Below are 17,514 nucleotides of genomic sequence, written 5' to 3' on the forward strand. Positions count from 1 at the left end.
TCCTCCTGTGAAGAGGGACCCAAACCCTGATCCCCCGGGGCGTTAGGCTCCAGACGGGGACTGAGGTACTGTGGTCCGAGCAACCGAAGCCGACACGGACCCAACTTCCTCAGAGGGACTGCCGAAACAGAACCCTCCCAGCACTAGGTGGGGCTCCCCCGAAGGGAGACCCCATGAGAGCAGGCGAACTAAGCCAGAAGGCCATGTCCACCCACTCCCAAGACGTTCAGGGCTGGCCCGAGGACCCGCACCCTACTAATCACACAGTGACAAAACGTGCACAACAAAAAAAGACAAAAAAGTGACAAACACAGGCTTAAATAAAATAAAGTGGGGGAAGGGATAGTGGAGAGGAGAGTGAAAGAAGTGGCCATTGTGGTGAAACAATGACCAGGCCCTCCGGCCAGGAATAAAAAATTCCTCCGGTCCTAGCCAAAAGGCCCGGCCCAGGAGGCAGGTGCTAAAAAAAGCGTGTATCTGGTGCAGTGACCGTGGTATCTTAAATCAATGTATCCCTCACACACAGTGATCTTCAGATACCCCTGGACTGCCACTCCAGGGGCACATGCACCATAGGCTTTTCATTCCATATCCGACCCCCCGACCGGCCAGTGCAGCCCTCCACCCCTGCCAGCTAAAGAGCCCTTCAAGGTTTTGTTGGGGAGAACTGCCGCTCAGGTAACAGCCTCCACCAATACTAGCCCCTCCAGACCCTCCATCAACCCAGCGGATTTGCATGGCTCTGCCCCGTCCTACCACAGGGCATTACCAGCTCCTCCAACCGGATCGCTGACAGAGATAGCACTTACACCAGCCAGCCAGAAGGCCAGACTAGAACTCGGCAAAAAGACCAAGACCAAGCGCAGCACCCTTCCAGATGGCTCAGACTCAACCATGGGCCGGCCCACAGTATTCTGTCGGGCAGCACAGCGTAGTCCCTGCTGAAACCATCCTTCCAGTAGGAGGTGCTTCAGCGCTCCGCTGACAACTGATAAGGACAGATACCACACCTAGTCCTAGCCAAAAGGCCGAGAAGCGGCAGGGAAGACAACCACGATCAGCACGGCCTAGAGTGTGCAATAACCGTGCCTCGCCCTGGGAGAACCACCTTCATGATCATGGTGTCTCCCCTACCAGGTAAGTAGGGACTTACACTGCCGGATCTTAGGATGCAGTACCGCATCCGCCGCTGGGGGCATTTCGTGTCGAAATGCCACCTCGGGTATGCAAATTAGCACTTACGGAGATCCACAAAGCTATACAGATTCGTAATGCGGATCTCTTCAAGATTTTTGCATTTTGAAGAGAAGCCAGAGTATACCCCACCAATGTCCTCAACCAGGTCTCCGGCAGAACACAGACACTGCTCTACTCATGGAGACTCCAAGACAGCCTAATTTGCATGTCTGTGCAGCTGCATGGGGACGGGAATCAGCAGGCACGCGTAACAATCGGCTTCATCAGATTAATATAAGGCGCACGGCCACGGAATTGGGGGGCAAGTATATGCGTGGACCAATGCCATCAAACCGTTTTTTAGGCCGCCTTGACCACCACCAACAACAACAACATTAACGCCGTCTTTGTGCCTTTCCGAATCAAGCTATTTTTCACCATATTAAGGAAGCCCAGCATTAGCCAGGCATCAAAAAATTCACAGAAACTCATAATTGTTCCTCTCCACGGAAATCTTTAGTAAAAGGCAATATTTAAGTTTATTTTGCAAAGCAAATATACAAAAATCAAATACTTTCAACAGGGTACATTCTCTGTACTGCGACGCAGCGCATAAATACACTACATATCAGTACAGTTGCAAGCATACAATTAAATTACATTCGATCATTAGCTATGCATTTGATCAATGCCGCCAGGCTGTGTCTACCTGCACACTGGAAGTCTAAGTCACCCCCTTCCATAAAAGAATGGCTGGCGCGGGTTGACCAGATAGCAATGATGGAGGAGCTGATTTGCACCGCGCAGGACAGAATAGCTTGCTTTTCGGCGACATGGACGCCCTGGCTTGACTACCGGAAATCGCAAAGTTACCAGGACTTGACCCGAGACAACCCTTGATGAATACGTGATAGGTTGCTATACCTTTCATGAGGCCTACACTCTACTGGGGAGGGCAGTTGGTGGTGTTCCCACCCCCTCTCCACATCCTCCACTTACAGTGCCCCCATCATCTGCTCCATCCCCCTCCCCCTCCCTCAACCACACTCCATCTTTCCTTTTTCTTTTTTCTTTTTCTTCTCTCTCCGCTCTTTGACCATTGTCTATCCTGTCTTATTTTTTTTATTTCTTTTTATTTTTTATTTTTTCTTATTTTAGTCTTTTAGTTCTAGTTCTCACACGAACCCTGGAAGTGTGGACTGACATAAAGGTCGGTCACATCCTCTAATCCTTCTTTAGCTCATAGTACCTTTAGAAGCAACTTTAAATATTATGTTTCTTCTATGGTTCCCCTCACAACGTAACTCAGGCAGGCCTGTTATACACTGCCACATATTTTTTTAACAATACTACCCCAGACGTTGATACGTGTATGTGAGGCCGCCTGATAACCACCACATGGAGACGGCGTTCATTGGATCTACTCCTCTTTTATCTTTTTTTGTTTTCTTGTGAATGCAAAACTCTGTGTATATTGCTAACTGGAATCTTTTGCCTAGCACTTGGTTATATGTATGCTGGTACTACTTGTATTACCTTTGAAAACTTTCAATAAAAATGTATTTGTGGAAAAAAAAAAAAAAAAAATTACATTCATTCAACCCATTCTGCGGTATGATGCCTGATGTGTTGCGCAGAGTTGTGAAACCCCGAAACATCACATCGTGCATGACGCCACATTACCCTGAAAACAGTAGTTCAAAAAAAGCGTGTCAAGAAATGTCAATGTCAGGGGGAAGGGGAAATCTTCAGACGTCATCCTCCTCCTTAAAGTCCATCAAGGTATAGGGGCTGATTTACCAAGCCTTTACTCCATGACTCATGGAGTAAAAGCAGGAGTAGCAGCCGTTTTGACATTTACTATTGAAATACGCTGCTAGTGCAGTGTATTTCAGTAGTTACTAAAGTGCTCAGTGCGCCCAGGAGAGGGCACATTGTGCACCACTATAGACCTGGCACACGGCACATTGAAATGTAAATTGCGGGGATTCGGGCGGGAGATTATTAGGGGGGGAGGTGGGGTGATGCAGGGGAAGTGTAGTGACATGTGTTTGAATGTGTTTGGCGGGCCGAATTGAAAGTGAAAGTGTTTTTTGGAAACCAATCCCCGTACGCTTGCACAGTGCGCCTGAACCTTGGGAGGTTAATTTGCATACTGGGCATGAGTACAGGGAAATTCCAGGGATTCCCGTGCACCTTGTCAGCACTCCCCCCCCGGCGGAAAACGACGAAGCCCGGAGCCCTCCCACATAGGCAAGGAGGAGCCTCATGGTGAAGGGGGCTCCGGCAGAGAACAGCACGGGGGGGCTACAGCAGCACCCCCCCCCGGCAGAAAACGACGAAGCCCGGAGCCCTCCCACATAGGCAAGGAGCCTCATGGCGAAGGGGGCTCCGGCAGAAAACAGCCCGGGGGGCTGTAGCCCCCCCCCGGCAGAAAATGGCGTAGAAGAGGGGGGGTAGGTGCACCCCCCCGCAGAAACCGACGAAGACCGGGACCCTCCCCCATAAGCAAGGAGCTTCATGGTAATGGAGGTCCCGGCGGAAGGTGGTGGTGGGGGGCCCCGGCAGAAGACCCCCAGCTGACTAATAAATTAATTTTTAAATGTGTGTGGTGTATTATTTTTTTACATTTTTTCCCCAGGTGAATGGGTAGGGGTACAATGTACCCCATACTCATTCACATAGGGTGGGGGGCTGGAATCTGGGCCCCCCTCCCCCACAGCACACACTCCCCCATGTTGAGGGCATGCGGTCTGGTACGGCTCAGGAGGGGGGGGGCGCTCGCTCGTCCCCACCCCCATTCCTGTCCGGGCCAGACTGCTTGCCTGGGATGAGGGCTTGGTCTGGATCTGGGGGGGACCCCACGCTGGTTTTTGGCGTGGGTTTAACCCCTCACGTTCCGGACCAAGCCGAAGAGCCTAATGTACCCCTGGAGGGGTACCCACGCCGGTTTCTTGTTTGAAATTTGGCGCGGAGTTCCCCTTTATCCCGGTCCTGTCAGGGTGTCAGGGCACAGACCTTTTACGGTCACATTTCCCCAGTTGGCTTTGGGTGGAATTGAACCTAGGACCTATCTATTATAAGTCCAGCTCTTTGCCTCTGAGCCACTGCTCAAGTATTACTTTGCTTGCTGTCCGTTGGAGCCTGGTGCTGAACCTATGTTACTTTGGACCAATCAGTGGCCAGTGCGGCCTATTTAAGCCAGCCCCTTCCCCTGTGCTAATTGCTGGTTCGTTGTCAGCTTTACCCTGTGAGAGAACCTTGAAACCTGAATACCCTGACCTGTTTGACCCGGATTGGACCTTGACTATTCTCTGCAGACAGAAAAACCGCACAACCTAATTACCTCTGGCCATTAACCCAAAATGAATAGAGATCACTTTGCCCAGTCCGCTAAGACGCTAAGACCACAATGTCCCTCCCCCTACTTTGGTGCATTTCCCCTGCACTCAGATTCCAACTGGGATCACTCATGTTTTTACTACTTATCTGTTGTTTTTTCGCTGTTTTTTCTTTTGTTTCTGGTTTTGTTTTGAAGCATCGCTCTGACACCTGTGGAAAAGACCTGGTCGGTCGACAAATCATCACCCTGGTCGATGGCTCTCCTGCAACCCCTGCATGCCTGAATATCAACCTGCTCTTGATGGCTAAAGGTAAAGTGAGCATTCTTACCCTACCGCCCACATGGTGATTAAAATAACTTCATTCAATGTGAGGGGGCTCAATCACCCTGCAAAAAGAGCATCTCTCTGGAGGGAATCTCTTAAATTAGGGAGTGACTTGATATGTGTGCAAGAAACACATTTTCAGGAATCTGCCCTACCAACCTTGAACCATAAACAATTTCCTCACGTATTTACCGCATCAGCACCACAGAAGCGGAAAGGGGTCCTCATTGCAGTTAAAAACTCTGTGGCATTCTCCCTCCACGATTCTATCCGAGATCCTAATGGCAGATTTCTAATACTCTTGTGCGACATCAATAACAGTCCCTTTACAATTGTGAGTGCCTATGCTCCAAACACTCACCAGCTACGTTTTGCAAACAAATTATTCCGCAGACTTTCGAAGATTAGACGGGGACAACTGGTGGTTTGCGGGGACTTTAATATTACTGCTGATCCTCGCCTAGATAGCTCTTCCAAACCAAAACGCCTTCCTTTGGCACTCCAACCAACGCTCCATAAGGAGGACCTCTATGATGTCTGGAGATGCCAACATAGCGAAGAACGTGACTTCACTTTCCACTCCGTACGCCACAACTCGTACTCTCGGATCGACATGATTCTTGTGGACAAATTACTTTTGCAGGCTGTGTCTTCCTCCAGTATCCATGATATCACGTGGTCGGACCACGCGCCGGTTTCCATATCGGTTCTGGAGAAACACACACCCTCTCCTGCATATGTTTGGAGGGTTAACTCACAACTTTTCAATTCTGAACAGAATGTTATAGACATTTCTAAGCATTTGAAAGAGTATTTTCAGTTAAACTCTCATTCAGTTTCCAACCCTTCTGTTGTCTGGTGCGCTCACAAAGCCTTTATAAGAGGCATTTTCATTCAGATGTCCTCACGAATTAAGAGGCAGAGGTCGTTGCGGCTCGATAGCTTATTGAGAGATATAAGGTCCCTTGAGTCTTCTAATAAGACTAACCCCTCCCAATCTTCATGCATGGCCCTGTCTAGACTTCGAACAGACCTCCGTCTGCTGCTAATAGAACAGCATGACAAACACCTTAAAGCCCTCAAACTGGCACACTATTCCTCTGGCAATAAAGCAGGCAAATTCCTTGCTAATCGCTTCAGAGCGAAGAAGCTTCAAACAAAAATTGGGCATCTAATAGATCCAAACACGAAACAAAAACTTGTTAACCCCAAACAAATTGCTGACGCTTTTGCATCCTACTATGGTTCCCTATATAACCTAAAAGACGACCCTAACACCCCACAACCTAATATCTCTAATATTCAATCCTTTCTGGCTTCGCTACAACTCCCTACTCTTACAGCTGCCCAGCTAGAAGCGCTTAACGCACCTATAACCCCCCAAGAGATCACCAAAGCGATTCACACTTTGCCGGTTGGTAAGTCGCCTGGGCCTGATGGCCTATCGAATGATTATTACAAGCGCTTTCAAGACATTATCACCCCGAGTCTCTCCTCGGTGTTCGCAGCTGCAATGGCCTCAGCCTCCTTGCCAGTAGAGATGTTACAGGCTTATATAGTCACCATACCGAAACCAGGTAAGGACCCTACCCAACCAGCTAATTATAGGCCGATATCGTTACTAAACACGGATCTCAAATTATATGCGAAAATTATTGCCCGTAGATTGACTCCCATTCTCCCAACTCTTATCAAACCGGATCAAACGGGTTTCGTTACTGGACGCCAGGCGTCTGACGCAACCAGGAGAGTGTTGGGCCTAATTCATCATGCCGGAGCGAGTCGGGTGCCTTCTCTGCTGCTATCCCTGGATGCGGAGAAGGCATTCGACCGTATCCATTGGCAATATATGACCCACACTCTCCAGAAATTTGGATTCACGGGACCAATTTTATCCGCTATACTAGCACTGTACACTACACCTTCTGCGAAGGTATATACCTCCAACATCCTGTCTCGCTCCTTTACAATTTCGAATGGAACCAGACAGGGCTGTCCTCTGTCCCCATCCATATTTAATTTATTGATCGAGCCCCTAGCAGAAGCAATTAGAATGTCCCCAATGATCACTGGCTTCGAGTTTCAAAATAGCTCCCATGTTATCAATCTATTTGCAGATGATATAATCATTTTTTTAACAAATCCCAATACCTCCTTAGCAGCAGCCCATGATGTCATCACGACTTTTAGTGCCTTGTCCTATTACAAAGTCAACTACACAAAATCCTTGGTACTAGATTTAGGAGTAGACCCTGCCCTTCGGAAAAAACTGCAAGCATCCTTTTCTTATACGTGGAGCACCTCTGGGATTCCTTACCTGGGTATACGTTTGGTTTCAGATGTCACAAAATTAGCGGACATCAATTACCCCCCTCTTATTGAAAAATTAACCAGGGATGCACAAAAAATGTCTAAATGTGAACTCTCCTGGACGGGCCGTTTAGCCACTTTTAAAATGTTTATGTTACCCCAAATTCTATACCTTTTTAGAACACTTCCCATGCCTATTAAAAAAACACACCTGGTCGCGCTTAATAAAATCTTGAAAAACTTTGTCTGGCAGAAAATGAAACCAAGATGTTCACATGCCCAACTGCTAAAACATAGGTATGCTGGAGGCATGGGAATGGTAGATCTGCGTGATTATTGGGTAGCTACTCACCTAACCCAGCTCAAAAATTGGTTTTCAATTACGTCAGACAAACTTTGGATAGATGTTGAAAGACAATGTAGTTCTACTCCCTCACTTAAGCATATGCTACTAGCTGATGCTTGGAAGCCGAGAACACTAAACCAATTACCTCCCTCTACTCAGGCCTCCTTAGAGGCGTGGAGAATACTTTGCTCCATAAAACCCCCTCAAGATCAGGGAGTATCTGTACCTACTCCAATTAGGGTAGTGGAGCTCATAATCCCTAATGTATCTTTACAATCCTGGGAAAGGAACGGTATCTCAACCCTCCAACAATTATTAAATAATAATATTCTCAAGTCCTTTGTTCAGATCCAGTCTGAATTCCACATTCCTGCTACAGACTATTACCTATACCTCCAACTATCTCATCTCCTCAATTCCCTTGCCCCCCCTGAAATAACTTTATATAAACAGAGTTGGCGCTTCTTTACAGATGCTCCTCCCTCAATCAAAGGGACTTCCCTATTCTACAACATGCTACAGAGCAAACTTAATTTCCATAAATCCACCCCTTACCAAAAATGGGAAACAGACCTGGGGGAATCTTTTACCACCTATCAATGGCAGTCAGCTTTTAAGGCCATCTACCAAGCTTCCAGATGTGCTAACCATTGGGAACTAGCCCACAAAATTGCCCTGAGATGGTACCTCACTCCGTACAGACTGTCTAAATTTATAGCTTCATATTCCCCGTTGTGTTGGAGGGGCTGTGGGGGGGGTGGGCCAGCTCATGCACATTTTTTGGTCATGTAAACACCTCACCAGCTTCTGGAACAAGGTGTTCTGTACAATTTCTGAAATTACGGGAATTATTACTCAACCTTCTCCCGCCTTAGCAATTCTCAATGTAGGTATAGATCTCTATCCCCCAGATTGCCGAAAAATTGTCACCCACATCCTATTAGCTGCTAGGCTGTTAATCGCCAGGAAATGGAAATCCAACTTATCTCCCAACGTGTCAGAGCTGGTTGATATAGTGAAACAAAACTTTGCTTATGAGAACTTACTGGCGTATAAACACGGCTCTAGGCAAGTTTTTGACCGTCATTGGCAGTTGTGGACCCTTTGGGTCAAAAACCGGTAAAAGTTAATTGACTGATTTTGCTGTTTTCAGGCCCGACCTCTCTCTCTCTTTCTACCTCTTTCTACCTCTTTCTCCTCTTTTCCCTGACCGACCCACAGCTCGCACTTTGCATGCTAGATGCTTGTCGTACCAAGTCTGTTGTTTAGGTGTTATTTGGATTTTGACAAGGTAAGTTTTTGTTTTTGTTTTTGTTTTGTTCCTTTTTGTTTTGTTCCTTTTCCCTACCCTTCTCTTTTCTCCCTACCTTTCTCTATGTACACAGTCTAGATGATTCACTAAATTGTTGTTGCAGCATGTACCATGCTCATGTCATATTGTGTTTTCTAATGATTGCCTCTATGCTCAATTATTGAGATTATATGCAATGTACACCGATTTTTGATGCTTTGATACATGTTCTGTATTTTTCTAATCTTTAATAAAAAAGAATTAAACAAAAAAAAAAAAACCTCCAAGAAGGTAAGCCCTTACATAACGGACTGACCGATAGCATGGAGTCCGCAGACTTGTTCAAAATGCTCACTTCCTTGGCTCTGCAAGTCTCCAGCCTGAACCATACCATTCTGGAACTTAAACAAGAAGTTTAAATATTTAAAGGGACAGCACGCCCAGCCCCGGAACCAGCATGTTATGAACCATTTGTCGTCATGCCAGAAAAATTTGATGGTAGCCGTGCATCCTTCTTGTGCTTTAAAACCGACTGTGAGCTATTGTTCACCCTTAAACCTAGGACCTATGCCACGGACTATATTAAGGTTAGAGCCTCCGTCAACTTGCTAACAGGGCAGGTCAAATCGTGGGCTCACCTGCTGCTGCAGGAAAAAAGTCCAGTCTTGGACAGCTGGGAGACGTTCATGTCTGCTCTGGACTCATATATTCCTGCTTCCAAGAGGACCAGCGCTCCCAGGTCTGCTCTTAGTTCACGGGGCCTACGGATACCCAGGGATAGGAAGCCCCAGTACGGTTATGACCTCCAGCCAGCCCAGTGTGTGCCAAATTATGAGACTCCGTATGTGCCCAGCCTGGAAGTTTCCCCATCACAAGGTCTTGACATTTCTGTGGATGCACACACGCCCACCTTGGAGGAGGAAGAACCCATGCAGATCGGGGCCATCCGGTCCAGCCTATCTGAGGTAGAAAGAGAGCGGAGGAGAGGCCATGGACTTTGCTTTTATTGTGGTGCTAGCGGGCACCTTATATCGCTCTGCCCAACTCGCCCACCTCGGCCAAAGCTTCTTCAGCTGGGTACTATTGGGAGTTTTTTCTATGCCTCAGAATCTGTACCTACCTTTCCAGTTCCAGTGTCTTCGGTTCCTGTGTCCCCAGTTCCAGTGTCTTCAGTTCCTGTGTCCCCAGTTCCAGTGTCTTCAGTTCCTGTGTCCCCAGTTCCAGTGTCTTCGGTTCCTGTGTCCCCAGTTCCAGTGTCTTCGGTTCCTGTGTCCCCAGTTCCAGTGTCTTCGGTTCCTGTGTCCCCAGTTCCAGTGTCTTCGGTTCCTGTGTCCCCAGTTCCAGTGTCTTCGGTTCCTGTGTCCCCAGTTCCAGTGTCTTCGGTTCCTGTGTCCCCAGTTCCAGTGTCTTTGGTTCCTGTGTCCCCAGTTCCAGTGTCTTTGGTTCCTGTGTCCCCAGTTCCAGTGTCTTTGGTTCCTGTGTCCCCAGTTCCAGTGTCTTTGGTTCCTGTGTCCCCAGTTCCAGTGTCTTTGGTTCCTGTGTCCCCAGTTCCAGTGTCTTTGGTTCCTGTGTCCCCAGTTCCAGTGTCTTTGGTTCCTGTGTCCCCAGTTCCAGTGTCTTTGGTTCCTGTGTCCCCAGTTCCAGTGTCTTCGGTTCCTGTGTCCCCAGTTCCAGTGTCTTTGGTTCCTGTGTCCCCAGTTGAAATTCCAGATCATATCTCCCCAAATGAAGTTCTCCCTCCAGACTGCACATATGCCTCAAATGGTACCATGGTTTGTAAACGGGATCTGGAGATATTTGAAAGAGCTTTACAAGCGGGGAGGGCACCCCCTACCAGAACTTCAGGATCATCTAAGTCCAAAAAGAAAAAGTAAAGATCTACATGCTCCCTGTTCTATCCGAGCTTCCATCAGGAGCATCCGGAACTAATGGACAGTTTGGGCGTCCGGAGTCCGCCCCTAGGGGGGGGGCACTGTCAGGGCACAGACCTTTTACGGTCACATTTCCCCAGTTGGCTCTGGGTGGAATTGAACCTAGGACCTATCCATTATAAGTCCAGCTCTTTGCCTCTGAGCCACTGCTCAAGTATTACTTTGCTTGCTGTCCGTTGGAGCCTGGTGCTGAACCTATGTTACTTTGGACCAATCAGTGGCCAGTGCGGCCTATTTAAGCCAGCCCCTTCCCCTTTGCTAATTGCTGGTTCGTTGTCAGCTTTACCCTGTGAGAGAACCTTGAAACCTGAATACCCTGACCTGTTTGACCCGGATTGGACCTTGACTATTCTCTGCCGTCTCCTACACTTGACCCCTGCCTGCTTATCAGATTTGCTGTTGTCTCCTGCCCCTTGACCTTGGCTTGCTCTCACGGACTTCCTCTGATCTCCCCAACTCCTGACCCACGGCCTGTGACCCGGATTTGCCTTGTTTCCTGTTGGTCCCTTCTGGACTTACCTGCCTGTTCCTGCCTGATCAACGACTGTCTCCAGTCCTCTGCACCTGCCCTGTTTTCGTCAGCTGCACCAAGTCTGCCTACCGGTTCCCGGCACTGGTGCCTCCTTGTGCCGTCCCTCCTCTGTTCTAACTCCAGGGAGTGGTCTGCACAGGGTCGCAAAGGTGAGCCACCCTCAGCATCTCGGCCTCGGTGAGTACTTACCTTAATGGTCCTGACACAGGGGGGGGAAATGCCTGATCGTCTGTTCATACAATGTATGAACAGCGATCTGTCATTTCCCCTAGTCAGTCCCACCCCCCTTACAGTTAGAACACACCCAGGGAACATAATTAACCCCTCCCTCGCCCCTAGTGTTAACCCCTTTCCTTGCCAGTGACATTTTCATAGTAAGAAATGCATTTTTAGAACATTGGTCGCTAGAAAAATGCCAATGGTCCCAAAAATGTGTCCGACATAATGTCGCAGTACCGATAAAAATCGCTGATCGCCGCCATTACTAGTAAAAAAATATATAATAAAAAAGCCATAAAACTAAACACTAGTTTGTAGACGCTAGAACTTTTGCGCAAACCAATCAAACGCTTATTGTGATTTTTTGGAACCAAAAATATGTCGAAGAATACGTATCGGCCTAAACTGAGGGAAAAAAAAGATTATTTTTAGATAATTTTGGGGATATTTATTATAGCAAACAGTAAAAATGATTTTTTTGGGTTAAAAAAAAATGTCACTCTATTTTGGTTTATAGCAAAAAAAAAAAAAAAGGCAGAGGTGATCAAATACCACCAAAAAAAATAATCTATTTGTGGGAAAAAAAAGGACGAAAATATGTACGCAAGTCCCGCCCACATATGTAAACATCGTTCAAACCACACATGTGAGGTATTGACGCGTGCGTTAGAGCGAGAGTAATACTAGCACTAGACTTTCTCTGTAGCTATAAACTGGTAACCTGAAAAATAAAAAAAAAGGTCGCCTATGGGGATTTTAAAGTACTGAATTTTGGCCCCATTCCATGAGTGTTTGCAATAGTAAAGCGTGACATGTAAGGTATCTATTTACTCGGTGTAACATCATCTTTCACATTATCACCAAAAATTGGGCTAACTTAAGTGTTTTGTTAATTTTTAACCACTTGAGCCCCAGACCATAATACTGGTCTATGACTAGGCCAGTTTTTGTGATTTGGCACTGCGTCGTTTTAACTGACAATTGCGCGGTCGTGCGACGTGGTTCCCAATCAAAATTGTCGTCCTTTTTTTTCCCACAAATAGATTATTAAATGTGCGTGTTCACTTCTGACTGTAAGGACAGGGGCATTTAAATTATTATTATTTATTTTTGTTACGTAATAATTCACTAAGACCTCCCCTTCAGGCTGGAAAGCATGAGTTCAGGGGGAAAAAAAAAGCTCTCATGCCATTGCAGCTTTGTTGCTACATGTGTGATGAACTGAGTCTGCTCAGACACTTAGAAAAAAATTACCTTTCTTTTTAAAAGGTGAAAATCACTTGGATGCTCATAGAGCTTGGTTGGGTTAATACCAGGTGTAAGCACTTACAAGCTCACCCAAACTAGAGACTGAAATTTGTTCATGTGATTTCAATTGCTTCATTACTAGCACATGTTATAAAAAGCGTGGATCGATCAGTCCTCAGCTGCCCTCATAGGGGCAGGCAGGCAGGAATGCTGTTGCTAAACAGAAATGTGGTGTGTTGCATGTTTTTTTTTATTTTGCCAATGTTTTTTTGTTTATTTTTAAATGATGTTCACTTTGATGTATTTGTCTCTGCTGCCTTATTTTATGAAAAATTTGTGAAGATGTTGCGACGTTAAACCTATGTTTATTTTGATTTTTGAAATGTATTTTTGTTTGTGTGTTTGTTTGTTTGTCTTTTTTTGCTTTCCTTGTTTTGTTGACCAATAAAAATTACTTTAAAATTTTGAAGTTTTGTTTTTTGTTACTTTTTCATGCTACATATTTTGAGTCACAACCCAGTGTGTGCTGCCATGAAGATGCGTCAGGAAAGGAAAATTACGGAAAGGTGAGTATACAATTTTCCTTTTTCTAACTTGTGTTTCTTTACAAGTTAAATTCAGTATTTTTTGCTGGAAAATGTCTTAGAACCCCCAAACATTATATATAGATATTTAGCAGAGACTCTAGAGAATACAATGGCTATCGTTGCAATATTTTATGTCACACGGTATTTGCACAGCGGTCTTTCAAACACAATTTTTGAGGGGAAAAAGGACACTTTCATGAATTAAAAAAAAAACTGTAAAGTTAGCCCAATTTTTACAATGGGACCTGCAGACAGACAGAGGGATTGGATAGGACAGATACATAGATAGATAGATAGATAGATAGATAGATAGATAGATAGAGAGACATAGATAGATAGAGAGACATAGATAGATAGAGAGACATAGATAGAGAGACATAGATAGATAGGTAGATAGATAGATAGATAGATAGAGAGACATAGATAGATAGAGAGACATAGATAGATAGAGCTATACAACTATATACCCCAACAGGTCATGTTTTCAAGATTTCCATTATTTTGCACAGGTGATTAAATCAGTTAAACTGCCGTTTCATCTCAGGGAAATCCTGAAAACATGACCTGTTAGGATAAAGAGCCGTGTTTCTCATTCTAGTCCTTAATGGAAATCCTGAAAACATGACCTGTTGGGGTATAGAGCCGTGTTTCTCATCTCCAGTCCTCTATGCTATGTTAACAGGTCATGTTTTCAGCATTTCCATTAAGGACTAGAATGAGAAACATGGCTCTATATCCTAATGCCGCGTACACACGGTCGTTTTTTGTCTTGTAAAAAAACGTTTTTTCTCATGGAAAAAAAATGAAGTTTTTCAAACTTCATTTTAAAAAACGACGTTGCCTACACACCATCGTTTTTTCAAAATGCTCTAGAAAAGCGTGGTTATGTTCAGCACGTACGGCGGCACTCTGTTCCATTCAAGCTCAAACTTGCTTCTGAGCATGCGCGCGTTTAAAAACATCATTTTAAACGTTGTTTACGATAATTTTTTATGACACAAAAAACGACGTTTTGAAAAACGGCATAAAAAATAAAAATAAGCATGTTCGAATTTTTTTTGTCGTTTTTCAGAAGACATAAAACAATGTTTTCCCCAAACACAAGCATTTTAAATGACGTTTTTAAAAATGTCGTGTTCTTTTTTCATCACAAAAAACGACTGTGTGTACGCGGCATAACAGGTCGTGTTTTTAGGATTTCCATTATTTTCCACAGGTGAATTGATTAGTTAAACTGCCGTTTCATCTCAGGGAAATCCTGAAATCATGGCCTGTTGGGTAAGGAGCCGTGTTCATCATTCTAGTCCTTAATGGAAATGCTGAAAACATGACCTGTTAACATGGCCTGGAGATGAGAAACACGGCTCTGCACCCCAACAGGTCATGTTTTCAAGATTTCCATCATTTCGCACAGATGATTTAATCAGTTAAACTGCAGTTTCATCTCAGGGAAATCCTGAAAACATGATCTGTTAACATAGCTTAGTGGACTGGAGATGAGAAACACGGCTCTATACCCCAACAGGTCATGTTTTCAGGATTTCCATTAAAGACTAGATTGAGAAACACGTCTCTATATCCTGACACGTCATGTTTTCAGGATTTCCCTGAGATGAAACGGTAGTTTAACTGATTAAATCACCTGTGCAAAATAATGGAAACATGACCTGTATAGAGCCGTGTTTCTCATTCTAGTCCTTAACCACTTGACCACTGGGCACTTAAACACCCTTAATAACCAGACCAATTTTCAGCTTTTGGTGCTCTCACATTTTGAATGACAATAACTCAGTCATACAACACTGTACCCAAATGAAATTTTTGTCCTTTTTTCCCCCACAAATAGAGTTTTCTTTTGGTGGTATTTGATCACCTCTATGGTTTTATTTTTTTCGCTATAAATGAAAAAAGAACGAAAATCTTGAAAATTTCTATTATAAAATTTTGCAGAAAAAAATATTTTTCTTCATAAATTTGGCCTAAAATGTATACTGCTACATATCTTTGGTAACAACAAAAAAAATTTGGATATTATTTAGTCTGGGTGAAAGTTATAGGGTCCACAAGCTATTGTGCCAATATCTGAAAATTGATCACACCTGAAGTACTGACGACCTATCTCATTTCTTGAGACCCTAACATGCCAGAAAAGTACAAATACCCCCCAAATGACCCCTTTTTGTAAAGAAGACATTCCAAGGTATTTAGAAAGAGGCATTGTGAGTTTTTTTTGAAGTTGTCATTTTTTCCCACAATTCTTTTCAAAAATCAAGATTTTTCTTTATTTTTTTCTCAAAATTTTCATATTAGCAGGTTATTTCTCACACACAGCATATGCATACCACAAATTACACCCCAAAACACATTCTGCTATTCCTCCCGAGTATGGCAATACCACATGTGTGCGACATTTACACAGCGTGGCCACATACAGAGGCACAACATACAGGGAGCACCATCAGGCGTTCTGGAACACCCAGACCAATTCTGACATTTCTCTCCTACATGTAAAAATCATCATTTATTTGCTAGAAAATTACATAGAACCCCAAAACATTATATATATGCTTTTTTAGCAAAGACCCTAGAGAATACAATGGCGGTCGTTGCAACTTTTTATCGCGCATGGTATTTGCACAGCAATTTTTCAAATGCGTTTTTTTGGGAAATAAAACAGTTTTGTGCTTTTTTAAAAAAATGAAGTTACGCCGAGTCAATAGATACCCAACATGTCACCCTTCAAAATTGCACACGCTTGTGGAATGGCGCCAAACTTCACTACTTAAAAATCCACATAGGTGACGCTTTAAATATTTTTACTGGTTACATCTTTTTAGTTGGAGAAGAGGTCTAGGGCCAAAATTATTTCTCTCGCTCTAACGTTTGCAGCGATACCTCACATGTGTGGTTTGAATACTGTTTTCCTATGTGGGCAGGACTTACGTGTGCGGTCGCTTCTGTATACGAGCACACGGGAACAGGGGCGCTTTAAAAAAAAAAAATGTTATTGTTCATTTTACTTTATTTATTTTAGTTTGACACATTTTTCCCCAAAAATAAATGTTTTGATCACTTTTATTCCTATTACAAGGAATGTAAACAACCCTTGTAATAGGAATATAGCATGACAGGTCCTCTTTACAGTGGGATATGGGGCCAATAAGATCTCACATCTCACCTCTAGGCTGGGAAGCCTGAAAAAAAAAAAACGATCCTGGCTTCGATCGTAGCGGTGAGTCGGAAGAAGCACCAGAGGGCGAAGGGAGGGGGGACGTATTTTCCGGGTATTGCAGAGTATTGGTGCGTGGGTATTGCAGAGTATTGGTGTGTGGGTATTGCAGAGTATTGGTGTGTGGGTATTGCAGAGTATTGTGCGGGGGTATTGCAGAGTATTGTGCGGGGGTATTGCGCGGGGGTACTGCTGAGTACTGCGCAGGGGTACTGCAGAGTATTGTGCAGGGGGTATTGCAGAGTATTGCGCAGGGGTATTGCAGAGTATTGTGCGGGGGTATTGCAGAGTATTGGCGCAGGGGGTATTTCAGAGTATTGGCGCAGGGGGTATTGCAGAGTATTGCGCAGGGGGTATTGCAGAGTATTGCGCAGGGATATTGCAGAGTATTGCGCAGGGGGTATTGCAGAGTTTTGCTCAGGGGGTATTGCAGAGTATTGGCACAGGGGGTATTGCAGAGTATTGGCGCAGGGGGTATTGCAGAGTATTGGCGCAGGGGGTATTGCAGAGTATTGGCGCAGGGGGTATTGCAGAGTATTGGCGCAGGGGGTATTGAAGAGTATTGGCGCAGGGGGTATTGCGCAGGGGTATTGCAGAGTACTGTCAGGGAAGGAAGAGTATTGCAGGGGGTATTGCAGAGTATTGGGGCGGGGGTTGCAGGGATGGCTGAGCAGGGATGGCTGGATCTGTGACTGCAATAGTCACAGATCCAGCCACAGCGCTGCTGATACCCGCTCTCCCCCTCTCACACTGTACCGATCGGTACAGAGAGAGGATGGAGGAACCGGCGCCATCAAATGACGCCAGTTTGTTTACATGTGATCGCTCCGTCATTGGACGGAGTGATCACGTGGTAAACGGCCGCTATCAGCGGCAATTTCCAGTGATTCGTGATGCGCCGGGTCCTCTGGACCCGGAAGTCAAGGACATTCCCGTCCTCCCAGAGTTAAGGAACCACCCTGCAGCCGTTATTTTAC

At 45.1% G+C, this 17,514-nt stretch overlaps 1 non-coding gene and 1 pseudogene across 1 annotated transcript; both read right to left on the bottom strand.

Annotated features, from left to right (window-relative positions):
• Nucleotides 1-964: 964 nt before the first annotated feature.
• On the bottom strand, nt 965-1,145 carry LOC120925719 (annotated as a pseudogene).
• A 480-nt stretch (nt 1,146-1,625) lies between these two features.
• LOC120925359 lies at nt 1,626-1,735 on the bottom strand. The gene has a single exon (XR_005746641.1). It is a non-coding gene; the product is annotated as a U5 spliceosomal RNA (small nuclear RNA).
• Nucleotides 1,736-17,514: the final 15,779 nt, after the last annotated feature.

This window comes from Rana temporaria, chromosome 1 (genome assembly GCF_905171775.1).
Source record: "Rana temporaria chromosome 1, aRanTem1.1, whole genome shotgun sequence".
NCBI classification, from domain to species: Eukaryota; Metazoa; Chordata; class Amphibia; order Anura; family Ranidae; genus Rana; species Rana temporaria.